The sequence below is a fragment of the Calonectris borealis genome, chromosome 3, assembly GCF_964195595.1.
Source record: "Calonectris borealis chromosome 3, bCalBor7.hap1.2, whole genome shotgun sequence".
Lineage (NCBI taxonomy): Eukaryota > Metazoa > Chordata > Aves > Procellariiformes > Procellariidae > Calonectris > Calonectris borealis.
The window spans coordinates 123,141,824-123,157,458 of NC_134314.1; the positions used below are offsets into that span (position 1 = coordinate 123,141,824).

The 15,635-nt window shown below is 42.0% G+C and overlaps 1 protein-coding gene across 1 annotated transcript in view; it reads right to left on the reverse strand.

Moving 5' to 3' along the window:
* Positions 1-15,635, reverse strand: part of PLCB1 (phospholipase C beta 1) — a 405,965-nt gene that overhangs the window by 3,678 nt on the left and 386,652 nt on the right. The window lies entirely within an intron of this gene.

Sequence of the window (15,635 nt, forward strand, 5' to 3'; positions counted from 1 at the left end):
AGCTTCAGGTAGCTAATCACACATTAATCACACCACAAACATTGCTCTGAGAACAATATCATAACCTTTGCCAGATTTCTGGGGTTGGAGAAACCATTAGGAAAAAGTCAGTTGTCAAAGGGAGTCAAAGAGGGAGGGGAAAAAAAAAGTTAAATTACATTTCTTAGGGCTAGATCATGGAAAGTTACATTATCTGATTAATGCAGTATGTGTCTTGGACGTTACTGGGGAAAAAGTGTCATATCATCAACAGGATGCAAAAGGCATGCAGAAAGAAATCTGGCTATCAGTCTTCAGGAAGCTGTGGGCCCTTTCCCAGTATTTATTTGTACAGCCTTTGTTTTTAGTGCCCATATTAGGATCTGCATGATCCATTATTTAAAAAACATTAATGTGTATGAAGGCTTCAGCTGAAGAAAAAGCCAATTTTTTCATCATAACCAATATGAGTGCGGCAGGAAGCAAAAGGGGTGAGTTCCAAACCCAAACCCGCTCCGTCCGTCCATCCATCCATCCACCCATCCATCCACCCACCTTCTTAAAAAGAGGGAGTCAGGTTCTGCTAACTGTAGCTGCAGCAGTTTTGCAATAGTTTCTTAGGCAGTTGTATTTTGAGCTGTATTTTTTTCCAGGATGCATAAAGGTGCTATGAACTCTGATCCTTCAGCTCTATGCTTAAGTCTATCCTTTCTAGTTTCAAGTCTCCTTCACCCCATTGTGACGGCTCACAACAGGCAATACAAACTTTCACCCGAACATTTGGACCTATACTACTCTTACCATCCTTGGTCTGTCCACAGCATGTGACTTTACCACCACCCCTCCCTCTGAGCCCTTCCAAACCCATTCCCCATGCTTCTGTCCTGGTTTTCATCCTGCATCTCTGATTTTATTTTTGTGAGGTCTCTTCTCCTTTCTCCTGATGTGCAAATCAACGTCCTTAGCTCACCTGGTCTAGTTCTACATTCCTTAATTAGACAATTTTTGCAGCTTTTCTTCCTCAGGATCTAAGATCTGGCTTTTTCCTTTTGGTTCTGCTCCTAAAGTTCCTTTCCTGCATTGTTTCTGGCAATTTTCCAGCTGTTCTGGCCTCAGTTTCCCACCTCGGTGTCGCAGTGTTGACAGCAGACACCGAGTCTGAGGCACAAACGGTTGCATTAAATACACCCTGCCTCTAAAATATATATTTGTATCAACACTTAGACAACCACTACCGTAACACCCTTCTTTCGTGTGGTACCCTTCTTTTTTCCTGGACTTCCTTTGTTTTCTGGCTTTATGTCTAGATACAAATTTTTAAGGGATCCTCCTTTCGTCTCCATTTTGATAACACTTCCAGGAGTAGAGGTATTATCAGAGGAACAGTGCCGTAGCACGGCTGGCGGGAAAAACCCACAAACGATGCTGATCATCCCTCACTGCCCAGCTGACCGCCGGGGCCCCGCAGCCCCAGGACTCCACGCCTGCTGCAGCGACCTTCTCAACCACCAAGAGGCTACATCTGCACTGGCCTCTACTTCAGAGTGACGGCAGCATGGCCCTCACGTAGGTCACACTGCAAATCCAAAGATTATGTTCTAGGCAAAAGGTCTACCATCACGGTGCAATCACACTTTTGGTTACAGTTCACTGCTAAATACCCACACTGCTTACAAAACAGGAGGGAGGGAGGGGAAGGTGAGTCCTTCTGTTTATGTATGACAATTACCCAAAGATGCTGTCACAGTTAGCGGGAGATTTATGCCAGATGTGGGACAAAACATTCCTTGGGTTAATCCGAAACAGCAGCGATGGCAGAGGCAGGGCACGCCAGCGGGCTCCGAGCACGCTGTGCCCCAGGCACACAAAGTGCCGTTGTCTTTCCCTGTTCAGGAGCGTTTGCAGCCGGGCTCTGGGCTGCCGGTGCAGATCCGCAGCAGTGTCCGAGTACCCCACAAAGCCAGTTAAAGTTCCTGCAGGGAGAGGCAACTCTGCATACAGTATTTTTTATAAATCTAGGAATCATGGGAAAGGCTCCACAGCACTGGAAGACATAGCTTTATAAAAGGGCATGAATTTCTTTACACAGGGGTGTCTGAGTCAGAGATGGGCTGCTGCATTTCCCCACCTCATTGTTGTACATGGAGTTACTGAATTTGTGAATTCTGGGCACATCAGGTACAGAAGGAGGTATGTAAAATCAAAAGTCAGAGAAAGTCTCCTGGCTCTCAACTTCCTTCAGAACCTTGATTTGCTTAATTAGGTTTAAGAGCAATAGAAAGATTTGAAATCCCTTAGAAACTGAACGTTATCTGAACCCAGTGCAACCATAAGCATGTTGTTAGATAGCAATTGTGTCTAATATTCACCTCCTAAAGTGCCTCCAGTGGATAATCCCCCCTAAGTCGAGCGTTTAATAGAAATGACATGAATCTGGAGCTACTTCTCTCTCTTCAGTGTCTCCAGAGACAGTCTATATAGATATCTAATCATGAGAAGGTTGAAGTTAGTTGAGAAGGAGCAGACAGTAGACAAGGAGGGTTGATTAAAACTGCAACAGTGTGTAAAAATGAGTTTTCTTTTTGATTTCAAAGGCACTGTCGGTCCTTCCCCTTGCTCGGCTTCAGACGAGCACCTCAGCGCCCATTCCCTGACCACCAAGCTATCACACAGGACTGCAGCTGCAATGAAGAGCACAACGGGTGGGCCTGGGCGCAATGCAGCCGTCCCGTACTGCCAGACCCGACCCCTCACTGAAGTCTTCCTCAGTGAGCCTGGGGCTTGCAAACCCACGACAGTCTCACAGTGCATTGGCCGTCTTTCTCTTTAAACCACCAGCCCCAGGCACAACACTGGCAAACTGCTGCGGGTCAAGGTTAAAGAAACAAGCTGCCTGCTTAAAACCAGCTGGCTCAAAAAAACCAGCTGTTTTTCTTTTAAAAGCCTCAGTATCCTTCTATTAGATAATGATAACCATATTCTGTGGCTTTACAGGGACATTACAGTTCATTCACTAATAGAAAGCTGCCCTCCCATTAGTCACAGTAGTCATGGACGTCTTTTATTTGGCTTGCTGACGGCATGACAAAGTGCCATGTCAGTGCGTGTGTGCAAGTCAAAACCTCTCTGCACAACCAGCACCCCACCAGACTCCAGCCCAGTGTGGCCCTACCGTTCAGTTTGCTCTCCCCTTGGGTTGCTTCCCATCACCAGTCCACCTACCCCAATTTCTCTGCTCTCTAGCTACTAAAGAAGGTGACCTACACTTGCTTTTAGGATTTTGGAGCCAGACAAGGGGAGGAAAATGAGACTGATGATTAGACGGGCAGATCATTATCTGGACCACTGTTCCCGTTAACACGTAACAACCTTCTTCCTTCTGTTATCTCACTATCTGCCCTCTTATAGATCCTCTCTCCTCTCCTGTTGGTTAAAACCCCCAACAAAAATGACCTATTAATGTCACCTCCATGCGGCTTTAGTATCCCACCAGGGGTTGGAAACATTATTTCTTGTTCAGGTAAATCACACTCCCATGTACTTTACTTACAGTCAATGAGTTACTACTTTAAAATTTGGAGCCGTCATTAAGTGTTCGCAGTGGGGTCCTTTGGGACAAGAGATGAATGTGTTAGTCACTCTTGACGGCTGTGGCCAGAAGCTCTAGCTCTTGAATGTATGCTTCTATCTACCTACCCTTTATTTTTTACCCAACAGTGCTAGTTAAAAAACATCACCTGATACTCACATCAGCTTTACAAAGCAGGTAACTATCAGTCTTATTATCCCCAAATTACAGATGGAAGGAGAGAAATTGAGCTTAGGTAGGCATCAAAGCTCGGGAGGTTTGAAAGTGCTCTCCTCCACTCCCTTTATATGATCACTTAGCAAACTGGATATACACCAGCACAGCTTGGAACAGGCTGTGGACCACTGGGCCACCAAGTTGTCCTGCTCAAACTAACAGTAGATATGGTGAGGCTTTGATTGTGACTGCCCTGCCTCTGTTAGCTATACCCCACAAGGGCTTCCACCGGGAAGCCATGCCTGAGGGTCCCCTTTGACTTCAGCCAGTGGGTGACTGAGGGGCTTGGGCTCGCACACCCTCGTGCCCCAGACGAACACCACTGTATCCTTCGAACCTCGACTACAACCAACACAGCCCCTAGCCTTAGGGATGGACATGAGCAGGGCTTTACACGACTAAGCCCATGCCTCAGAGAGCAGAGCTCCTGGAGGCCAGCCAGCTGCCCAGCTGATCGGCTCGCATTCCCTCTCAATTCAAAGGGCTCTTCGGCATCCTTGGCTACAACCACTTTCCAAAAAGGGTCATCGTTCAGCAACCCTTCCTTGGAATGTGGGAGGTGAAAATGAATGTTGTCATTCATCTAAAAGCAAGGAAAATGCACTCAGGAAAGGAAAGGGATGGTATTATTGAAACTATTTATAGCTGTTAATAAACCTACCAAAATAACATAGCATAACATAGCGTTAAAAACAGTAACTGTGATCAATAAAGAATTACAAAAGCAGAAGCTGTGGTTTCAGACTATCCTGATCAAGCCCCTGTAGACTTCTGCATACTTGCAATGTGATCTAATGAACTTCTGTTTCTACCAAGAACAAAAATAAAATGATCCCATGAAAAATGCAACGTGCTGCCAACACAAGTTACCAGGAGGGCTGAAGTTCACATAGAGTGTTTAGGTTAAAAAAAATTAGAAAATTAAAAAATAAAATAAATGTGTTAAACCCCTTAATCTTTAATTATTCCACATTTGCAGTGTTTCATATTATCTTGTCCCTGAGTTTAGGTTTTGAATACTGAACTCCTCTCCCTTCTCAATACCTGAAATACATCTCATCCCTCTTTCCTGCTGCAGAATCTTTTTTTTTTTTTTAAATTTCAGAATTATTATTTTCAGTTACCTTAAAACAACTGTGGAAAAGCAAACAAGCTGGGCTAACGAGGTATAAGAATCTAATAATGAGCTACCAGAAGTTTCAGATGTAGAGCAAAGTTAAGAAAAGTTTTGCAGTAGCTCAAGAACGGGAAATAGGTATCTGCGCAAACAAATGGCATCCGGATCTAGGACCTCAGGTGTCAGGAGCGAAGACCTTACCGTGTGCGTTAAAAACAACCAGCGGACTAAAACATGGCCCTATCACACGCATTGCAAATTTGGGAATGCATCTCTGGGCTGTTGCTGTTGCCAGCGTCTCGCCAAAGTCTACTGCATCTACCCGAGAGCCAGCCTCCATGGCTTGAAGACAGGCGGCGGATACACAGCTGGCCGATACGCAGCACCGCTTCCATCTGACCTCCTCCCCCTCGCTTTGGCAGCCCAGGGGAAAGGGAAATTGTGGGGGAAACCATGTCCAACCCATCTCCCTTCCTGCCACAGCAACACCTTTGAAGCTGTTAATGCGGACACTGCTGCTCCTTCCCGTTGTATCTTAAAAGTGGCGTTTCGGAAGTTAGTAATGAAAGTGTTTTCCAAACAATTTTTCCCTCTCTTCCTTCCCCATACAGCTTGAGATACTGCATGCTTGGTCTGCACAGCGGTGTGACCTCGTAGCATCATTCTCCTGATGTAAGATCCCATGCCAGAGGCAGTTAGTTATCTGATGCAAAACCAACCCACTTCCACGCGGACTGGGATTCATTCCAGCTCACATGTCTTTTTAAAATATATTTTCAACGCAAAAATAACGCAAGGGTCACGACTTAAAAAGCATCTAAAGAATTAATCTTCAAGCAAAAATGTTTTGATAAAGTTATGTATGAAATACAACTGGTTAGACGTTTTGGTGAAAAAAAACCCACCAAAATGCAATTTTCTTGATTATGGCCATATTTGTTTTGATTAAGTTCTTCCACTGCAAAAATTTGTTATGACTCAAAATAAACTTTTTGAGGTTTCAGATTTTCCATTCCACTTGTAATTTGTCTGTAAAGCCAGTTTTTTGTTTTGTGTTTCTTTTATACCTCCTTTTAAATCTATCTTATTTTGCATTATTCATACATACTTTGTTTTCTTGATCACACTCATTTTTGCTCTGAATTATGAATGAAAAATACTCAAAATATCCTCGCTCAACAATCCAGGTAAAAATGCACTCTGAGGACTAAACAGTTTGGTATATCCAGCAATGCCTGACATTTCCAACAGCAAACTCTTTATTCTCAAGTTTTTAAAATTATTTTAACAGTTTTTGAGTTCTGAATCCAAATGTGAAAAATTCCTAAGTTGTGCTATTTCCCCTTGAGGCAGAGGGCAGCAAAATATCAAAATAATGACTTTTTTTTGGTATTTAGTTATGGTATTTATTCACCAGTTGAAGTGTGATACTAATTTGTATCCATAATAACCGTGGCACTACCCACATGCAGCATAATAGTTCACTCCACACAAACAGTACCTGTTCTTTCTGTTTTACTGATGAGAAACTCAACTGCATTCATTTCTTCTGTGCAATTTCAGCAGAATGTATTCTGACAAGAGGCAATAACCGGTCACTACGTGATTCGTAACAAAAGGGGGACTGCAACCTCTACAGGATATTTCTGTTTAGCAAAGCTCCCATTTTCCTTTTCACATGTCATCAGAACTATTTATTTTCTTAACACCAGTGACACTGATGTTTTCACTGGTCAGTGAAAGCATACTGCAACAGAAATACCGGTCTGAGATTGTGGCCCCTTTCTCATTCCTCCAGTTTCTCTAAATCTGCAAAAGGTCCAAATACTTATTTTTCTTCCTGCAACTGTTTGACCCATGTACCTGAAGATGATTTTGAATAGAGGATTTGGGGCTTTTAAGACTGCATCAGACAACAAATATGCATAATGTCAGTGACCTCAATTTAGCTTTCAAAATAGCACATAGAGGACTCCCAGATTAAGGGTACAGAGCACAAGCAGGCTGCTGTTCTGCTGCTTTTCATTTTCAGAGCTTACTTAATTAGAAAGCCATTCTGGAGGGATACCGCATTAAAAGACATATGAGTAGCAAGAATTGTTAAAAGCAGATGGAGGCTCAATAACAGGGAGAGTGAAATTGAGGAACAGAGCTCAAGGATCAAGTGATTTATAGGCAGCAATTTTTGTTTAATTGGAAACAGAAGGAGTTTCTTATTAAGGACCATGTTATTCCCTCCACTACGCAGATTTCTGCTGGGAAGGCAAAGGAGTAACCACTGCTTAGTTGTCCTCGCGCCTCATGGCTCTGCAGCCCTCAGCGTGCTACGGGGGGCTGCAGAAGACGGTGACTTGAGGTGAGGAGGACGGGTTTGAGGAGAACCCGGGACTCCTCTGCAGGACCTTTCCAAAAGCCATATACCCGCCTCTGCCACGTGAAAGAATGGCCCAAAGATAGCAGCTGGGAAATGCAGTTTCTTGGGAAGCTGTTTATCCAGGCCTGGGAAAAGAGTTAACACCTCTACATGTGCAGAGAGCACCTAAATGTCTCTTTTTCTTTTTCTCCCAGTGACTGCAAGCAAGTGCAAAAAGGAACATGCCACTGTGTTAACATTTGGGCTTAACATAGCTACTCATAGACAGTATTGCTAAGCATGAAATGAAACTGTTCAGGTAGTTGAGGTTTTATCTCAGAAGATGCTGGAGTGTGGAATCACTACAGAAAACCTAAGGGCACTCAGTATCGGAGACGGCGCAGGGAATGGCGTTGCACTAGGTAAACGACAGCCGGTGCAGGAAATGTCTTTATACTGACTGGAAAGTTCCCGTTAATGATTCCTGTCCTCAGACAAGGGCATCTCAGTCTCAGTGCATGCCCATCACTGCGTTTTCAAATAATGGTTACTTTTCTGACCGTGACAGACAGGAGAGACACCAACTCCAGGACTTACTCTCTGCCAGCCCCACCCCACGCCCTTTTTCTCCCAGATGAAGCTCCCCTAATTCTTCACACAATTCTTCTAAGACACCAAGCCGATATTCCCACCCTGCAAGGTCTCCGTGGTATTCCTGAGAGCAGGGGCGCTTGCTCAGGAGTTGCTGTATTTTTGACTGATCCACTACTGCCGCCCCTGCTTTCCTATGTCAACAGGCTGCACAGTCCACATACTTTCCTTCAGAAATTGCCCCAAGATGGGCTTGAAAAAATCAGTTACACCTGAAGCACGTCACAAGCCAAGGAGTCTAGAAACTGTATACCGAGTTATCTTCCCTTATTCATATATTCCCCCTCCGACTTCCCCTGTTATCTTCCATGTTTCAGCTTTATGTCTCTTCCTGTTAAAGCGAAGGTGATTTGCTGTGCCTCCCTAATGTACAACAAGTCCCTGTATAAATGCGTCCTTTAATATCTGCTGTCTCGAGGCATTAGACTGTAACCTTAGGGCCTTCATCAATCTCTGTCTTCACCTTTATTAACTGCAATCTCAATTAAACCAATGGGACTGTGAAGAAACCTGGGACCTGGGCTCCTAGATTTTAACACTCTTGTAAAGAAACTCGTATTTTCTTTCTGTACAGTAAACCAGCATCTATTCCAAGAGCTAATTAAAAAATAAATATTTGAGTGATGAGATGCCCATCAGTGTTGCCCAGGTTATATGTGTATTATATACACATACGCCTGTACTGTACCTCTGCTGAAAACTTTTGAGTTAGAGACGCTCCTTACAGCAAAAGCCTAAACTGGTGATCTTTTCCTACCAGCAGTTGTATTATTAGTAGTAATTTCAGATCTCTTGCATTTTCTTTAGAGATAGCTTGTACTGAATTCTATGGCAGGATTTTCCTCACAATAATTTTGTTTTCTATTTCTTCATCAGTACAGCAGTTTATTCTCATGCAAAGCCCTGCTCTGTGCCTTGTAAGCTGTATACTTGGAATCACTCTTCCTTCTGATGACTATTTTGTGTAACTCTTTCCTTTTGTGGATAAAATGCTTTCTTAAGCTGTCAAGTGTTTTTCTGATGACTCTATAAATACGTGACTTATGCATCTCATGATGCATATGAACAAAGATAATTTGAGCTGATATGAATGGGAAAAAAATCGCCTCTCCATGAGCATGTATAACATTTTAAGGCTAGATTCCGCTCTTTTCCATTATCACTGGAATAAGTTAGTTTCACTGTAAGCAAAGGGAATCTGCTCAGTTTCAATGCAATAAATCCAGAGAAACTCCACTGGAGTCTCATCTATCATCAGATACTGCCCTTGGTTTATTGGGGTGGATCCAGGATAAATAACTAGTGACATAGCTCAAATAGAGCTTCTTAACCGGTTCTTTTATAAAGTGCTGTCCATATTTTGGATATTGTCTTCAAAACAAACAACTAAAAAAATCAGTGCATCCATTACCTTCTAACGAGTGATTTTTTCCACTTCCACGATGCCTCCAAGGTGCCCTGTAAACAGGCAGCTGTCTGTCCAAGAGCACAGGCCTTGGAAGAGTAGCAGTATTGTAACTCTCAGCTCAAGAGATCATAACAGTCCCTTGGAAACTCCTTTTAAATGACATCTTGAGGTTATAACAGCAACAATATATTCCAGAAATATTTCAAATCCCGGGTGGACCGGAGAATGCGGGACTCTCAGAGCTGCGCAGCACCATGGCAGCCAAGCAGGATGTCTCCAGGGGGTCCTGGAATCCGCAGGGCCACTTTATGTATAATGTGTTTTGCCTAAAAGTGGTGCTGTCCCGCAGAGCGAGAGATTCTGGCTATTTCTGAAAGAGGAGAGAGAGAAGAAACGAAAGCTTCAGGTGCTTAAGGCCTCCTGTGTGAGGGCTCAGGAGCTGATGAAGTACAGATCTGAAAAAAATGTGGTGAAACCTGCACCACAGCTTTTGGATCCTTGCCTAAACTCAACTCTGAATACAGTCTAACAAAGTGTTTTTCAGTCTCTCGCATCCACCTTGCTAATAGATAATCACAGTGTCGCCTGTGTCTGACTCTTGGCAGGACACCTCTAACAGGTCCCATCAGTATTGCAGAAAATTCCCTCCGAGCACAGAGATTTCTTCTCAAATATGACAATGAAAAGGAAATAAATAATCTATTTCTCTGTCTCTCTCTAGTGGCATCACTGTGCTACTCAATGGAAAAGAGTCATCCTATGATTAAGTCTGGCACCTCCTTTCACTGTGATATCCCGCTCTGCCCTTCCTACTCAGCCCAGACTCTCAAGGCTGTTTTGAGTAAGAAGAGCTCCTAACACACACTGAGACGGCACGTGTATCTTGAGACGGCATGTTTCTTAAAGTACATGCTCTCTATAATTTCCATGTCATTGATAATTGTCAGGGAACTGCATGGAGGTTTAGAAGTACGCCATCATTCGTTCAAAAAATAATCCCACTGATCAAGCCTTACGCTGCACTTTGAAGTTTACCTTGCACTGACTACCTCTTCCCATCAGAAAGCTTCTGCAGGATGGAGCCTCACTGAAAAGTCTGCTTGGAAAATTACTGAGCAGTCAGTCCTCCTGTTAATATCCTGTTAAAAATGAATGTTTTTAGACTAGAAAGCAAGCGCAGTCTGAATAAAGATCAAAGCCTTAGAAGTTTCTTTGAAAATCTTTTCAAGTAGTGGCAGTTCTGTAATCCCTTTTAACAATGAAGGCTATTCCAAAATATTTCTTAACTCATTAACAACATGAATCTGGTTTCCTCTTTACTATTAGCAGAGATGTGCATTGACTCTCCCCAAATGATGAGCCGATTTAGTGACCGACCCATTATTTTCTAACACAACAAGCCAAGAAAAAAGTATATTCAGAACCTGGCAGAAGTTTAACAGCAGAGACAGAGCTACTGTCCCTCATTTTCCATCTTCCAGAAATGATGGTTCAGTACTTTGGCCTTTGTACTTCCAAGTGTCAGGAAAGTTTGAGGCTGAGTTTAACAATGACAAAAAGTTGGGACTTGATTCAAATTTATATATTGATGTATATGTTCATTATTATACAATGAACATCAAATGGAGATGTATCATTGCTACCAAGGATACAGAGTCTGATACTGTTTATGGCTGCTCTGTGTTTATATATCACTATTATCTTCACATCTCTCTACTTCCGCATTATTTCATCCACGTATCCACCACTTCTCGTTGTTTCGTGCTGTATTACACAACACACTTTTTTTTTTGACTTGAGGAACAAAATTTATGTGGAATTTTAACTGCAACTCTTAAAACCTTTATAGCTTCATGTAAGAGCGGCACTGCCCAGAGGTTCAACCTAATTAAAAATAGCCCGAAGGTTTTTACTTCCCGATACTACAATGAACTTAAAAGGGAAAAAACCTCCTCCTCTTGTCTGTACTGCTCTTACTGGATTAAATAGTACTATGCAATGGGAGGTTAATGGAGCCATCCTCATGATTAAGTTCAAGGGATTGTTTTTTATTTAAAAATTTTTTGCAAAGGTCATATTAATGCTGACTACCGCAAACTCGGGCAACTCTCTAATTACCCATCAAGTTTAAATGAACCATGGAGAAAACTTTATTTCAATGATGTTCAGCAAGCTTTCCGCGATGCGAAAATTGACATATAAGGTAACTTCATAAAGCTAGATAAACAAGAGAAAGCCTGCCCCAGTGCCGCGCAGAGTAGCTTGAACTCAACTCATGCCTGTTAAAGAGCATACCCGAAGTTCACTTAAGTCTACAAAAAGACAGTGAGTGACTTGGATGGGTTTTGGATCTACAGTACTGGCAACCTTATAAGTACAGGGACAAACTAACCAGGTCAAATGAAAGAACCACTGGCACAAAATCGCATGAAGCGCACACTCCTTCCCAAACAGCGATCTGAAGCTAATCTCACAAAGGAGCCGTGCAAATGTCGTGTTCAGGATTTTCAACTGTCTTGTCTTTGCAATTTAAGGAAGTTGCGAACATGAAAAGGTCTAGGAAACAGGACCAGGTTGCTGCTTAAAATCCCAGCCTGCTTCAACAGACAGGTAGGGATAACAAATTCCCACAGAGAAGGTCAGATGCCATTCTCACATCCAGACGTGCCCACCTTTCTCTCTCTTTGCGTACAACCTGATGTGGGTTTCTGTTGAGCACCCGAGCTCCACAAAGAAGGGAAACCTCTGAAGGTGCTTTGCTCTCTAACGCTTAGTATGGGTGAAGGACTACCACCCTGAGCATGCTGCAGCCCAACCAGCTGGCACAGATCCTGAGGTCAGCTCTTCTCAAGAGTGGTGGAATATGTTTAGTGAGTTATGGTGACAGAAAATGTGCGTGTCATAGCGCTTGCATGTTTAAGTCTGCGCTATGGTATGCTTTTCATCTTACTGTGCAGTTGGACATCTTGAAAGTCCTCTTGAACAGATCTCTTATCGATACTGCCAATAGCACAGTTGGGTTTTGTGGTCAGACCTTCCTGTTGCTAGGAAAGGGGATATGCAAATTCCCTAGAAGCCAGCAGAGACAGGAGAATAAGGGATACTACAACTTACAACCACTTCAGTTCCTTTGGTATCGCCCTTCCCCACCGATCTCAGTAGGCCACAGCACGCAGAGGTCACACTGGGGCCTCATCCAGATCTCAAGCCTACTACAGGAAGAGTGAGCTTTTCTATTGACATCAGTGTGTGCTGGATTTGGTCCCTGGCTTCTCTCCTTCTGAAGTTAATACAGTTCATCCAAGTTTAGTTCACCAGAGGGTCAAGCCTGAACTGAGATGAATCTCGTGGAACTTCACTAAGTCCTTTGTTTTTTTTTCCACTGAGAGGCATGCCATCAAAATGTATAACACGATCTCCTTCGAGCTCCAATTTGTTTTTAATCTGATTTCATTTATTTGTATCACTATTGGTAGCTTCTATCTTGGAAAAGTTTTGTACCATGCAAAACCTTATTTAAGAAAATATTGGCAGTAGAACAAAACCTCTTTCCATTATAAGAACTTATCTTTTTAATGCTCTATCAGTGTTTTATTATTACTTCGGTACTTGACATCTTCCAAAAGCATTAAAAAGTTCTTGAGAGGTTTTACAACTTTACAGTGTATTCTGTGATGCCAATTCTGATCACAATCTAGTTGAAGATAAGTTTAATGGACACTAGAAAAATAAACGCCTTTCGTAACTGATCAAGTTCTTTGAGGAAGCAAAAGAATACTTTAAAAGCATTGGTTGCTTGGTTTATAGCTCTATGTAAAATATGTGTAGAATACACATTTTTGTTGAGGATAAGAGAAATTCATCTTGAATTTTGGGAGTATTCCAAATGATGGTAAGCAAGTATCAGAGATGAATGAGATTATTAACTTGCAAAAAAACCTTTTAGAACAATGACTATAAAATGTCATCTTTTCCCCATCTCATGTAAATGTATTTAGAAGTATGGAAATACAGATTTAGTGCTGGTGAGTGAATAACTAAGTGATCTGCTACTCTATATAACAGTAAAAACATTATTCTGAGTTAGTTACAGAAGTTATTCCTAAAAATTTCGTAACACTGATGTTATTTAAACTTTCTTACATATCAATTAGTTTGAAATAATAAGTCTTTAGGCTATCCATTAATTGCAGCACTGTAGACACGATCTGTATTTAAAATTATGCAATGAAAATTAAGCCGAAGCACCAAGCTGTCTTGGCTAACAAAAAACGTTTCCTCAGCCCTTCGGATAAAGAAGGAGAGATAATGGGGGCACTGAATTCACAGGAGAACTCTTTCTCAGTTTACTATTCTCTCTTGTCACATGTTAACACAGTCTACCGAAGCCACAAGCCGTTATCCACGTGTTTAATTTGCAGTGTTGCATTTTCAGTGCGTTCATTTTCTGATCGTACGGTATGACTGTTTTCAGACAAAAAAGAACTCCAGTGATTAATGCAAAGGAAGGACAGCAACATATATAACCTGAAGGATAGCTGATTAAGAAGATTCTGCAACGGGATCATTTACAAATGTAAGGTAAATGTGGATGGGAAATTTAAATAGTTTAGTTACTCTTTTAGAAGTTAGAGGGAGGCTGGTTGCAGAGGAACATCTGGTCTATACATCAGGAGAAGACACCATTTTTAGTTTCTCTCTCTCCTGCTGTTACGGCTCTAGGCTCTCAAAGAAGGCTTCACCCCACTCCTTTAAGTCTTGCTGTCTTTGCAGAACAGATTTTAGGACATTTCTCTTGTCTCGTCACGTTTTGCTTCACTGATACACCGAAACTACAATTTGGCGTTTGTACCATTATAGCTGGTTCATGCTGGCATCTGTCAGGGGCACACAGCATGAACTGCCACATCGCTGTCCTCAGCGGCAGCGATGATGGGAAGTGGAATTATTTTAAAAAGTGCAGCCATTAATTGATAGGTGTTTTTTCCCAAATCCTCTATGCCTGCAGCGTGAATGAAGAGTCAAAGATAACATTCAGCTGATTCAAACAGATCTTGGGAATGGTGTCTTCCTACCATAGAAATTAGAAAAAAAACAGCTGAAATATTCTGTGTTGAAAAGCATGCCTGATGGAGGTAATCGTACCTGAGAGTGATGCTTCTTTAAAGTCAGACAAACTGCAGCAGCTCGTTATCTGTCAGTCTCCTCTGCATGCTACACCAGCAGTTACAGAGCTGTCCCACCTTACTGTCGCCTGTATCCTATGCTTAATTGTACTTTTAAATAAGAAAAGGCAGAGCATTGGGCAGTCAACTTTCTGTGTGTAATACAGCTCTTTTTATCCTCAGACAATAGCGGTTTACACTACTGTGCACAAAAAGGATATCCCCTTTAACATTCAGCCTAGCCACTGTGAGATTTCCTAATGTCAGTAGCCTGCACTCGATACGTGACACTCTTAAGACACTCAAAAAATGTTCTCTATTATATGCATGTTTATTAAAAAAGTGCTCTTACTAATATTCATAAATGGTTATAGGAGGGCAACAAGGGTGAATCCTGAGTCAATCCTCTTATGACATGTCTGTGTACTTGTGGATGCATGTATTCACAAATCAGGGGCAAAAAGGGAAGGCATCTGATTATTTTTAAGTAAATCAAAATAACAACTTCACTGGCATAAACACAGATTTTGTATAAAAATTCACGTTACTGAAATATTCATACAAAAGACACAGTTTGTTCAGGGAAGACAGGTACAAAAAGGATCTTTGGTGAGATATTTATCAGAAATCTTCATTTTTTTCTGATTGCCAGCATACTGTAAGAGAGGGACCTGCTGAAAGTCTCTGGGTAATGACAGAATTGGACATGAAAATGGCCATTGTCGTGGTGGGCACTTATAGCAGATATCACACTAGGAAGACTGGGTGGCGAAGCTTGCTTATTCACCCAGAAAACTTTTGAAAAAGGAATACTTCAACTTCTTAGCAGGCAACATTCATATTTACAGTAGATACTCTCTATTTTACTGGTGATTGGATGGGAAAACAGACACCTATTTCACATAAAAGATATGTGAGCAGGCTTATTGCTTTTTCACACTGTATCAATTCCTGCAGCAGCCAACAGAAAGGATCTTGGCCTATGTAAAATCCTCAAACATGGTTTATGTCACTGAACTAAATCTGCTTATGAGGGAGACGCAAGCATTAAAGGGCAGCTGATATTACAAGAAATTAACCCCAGTCTTAAAAAAAAATCACTTAAAAAGTAAAAAAGCCAAATAATAATTTAAGAAATAGAATTAATTTTCAACCAA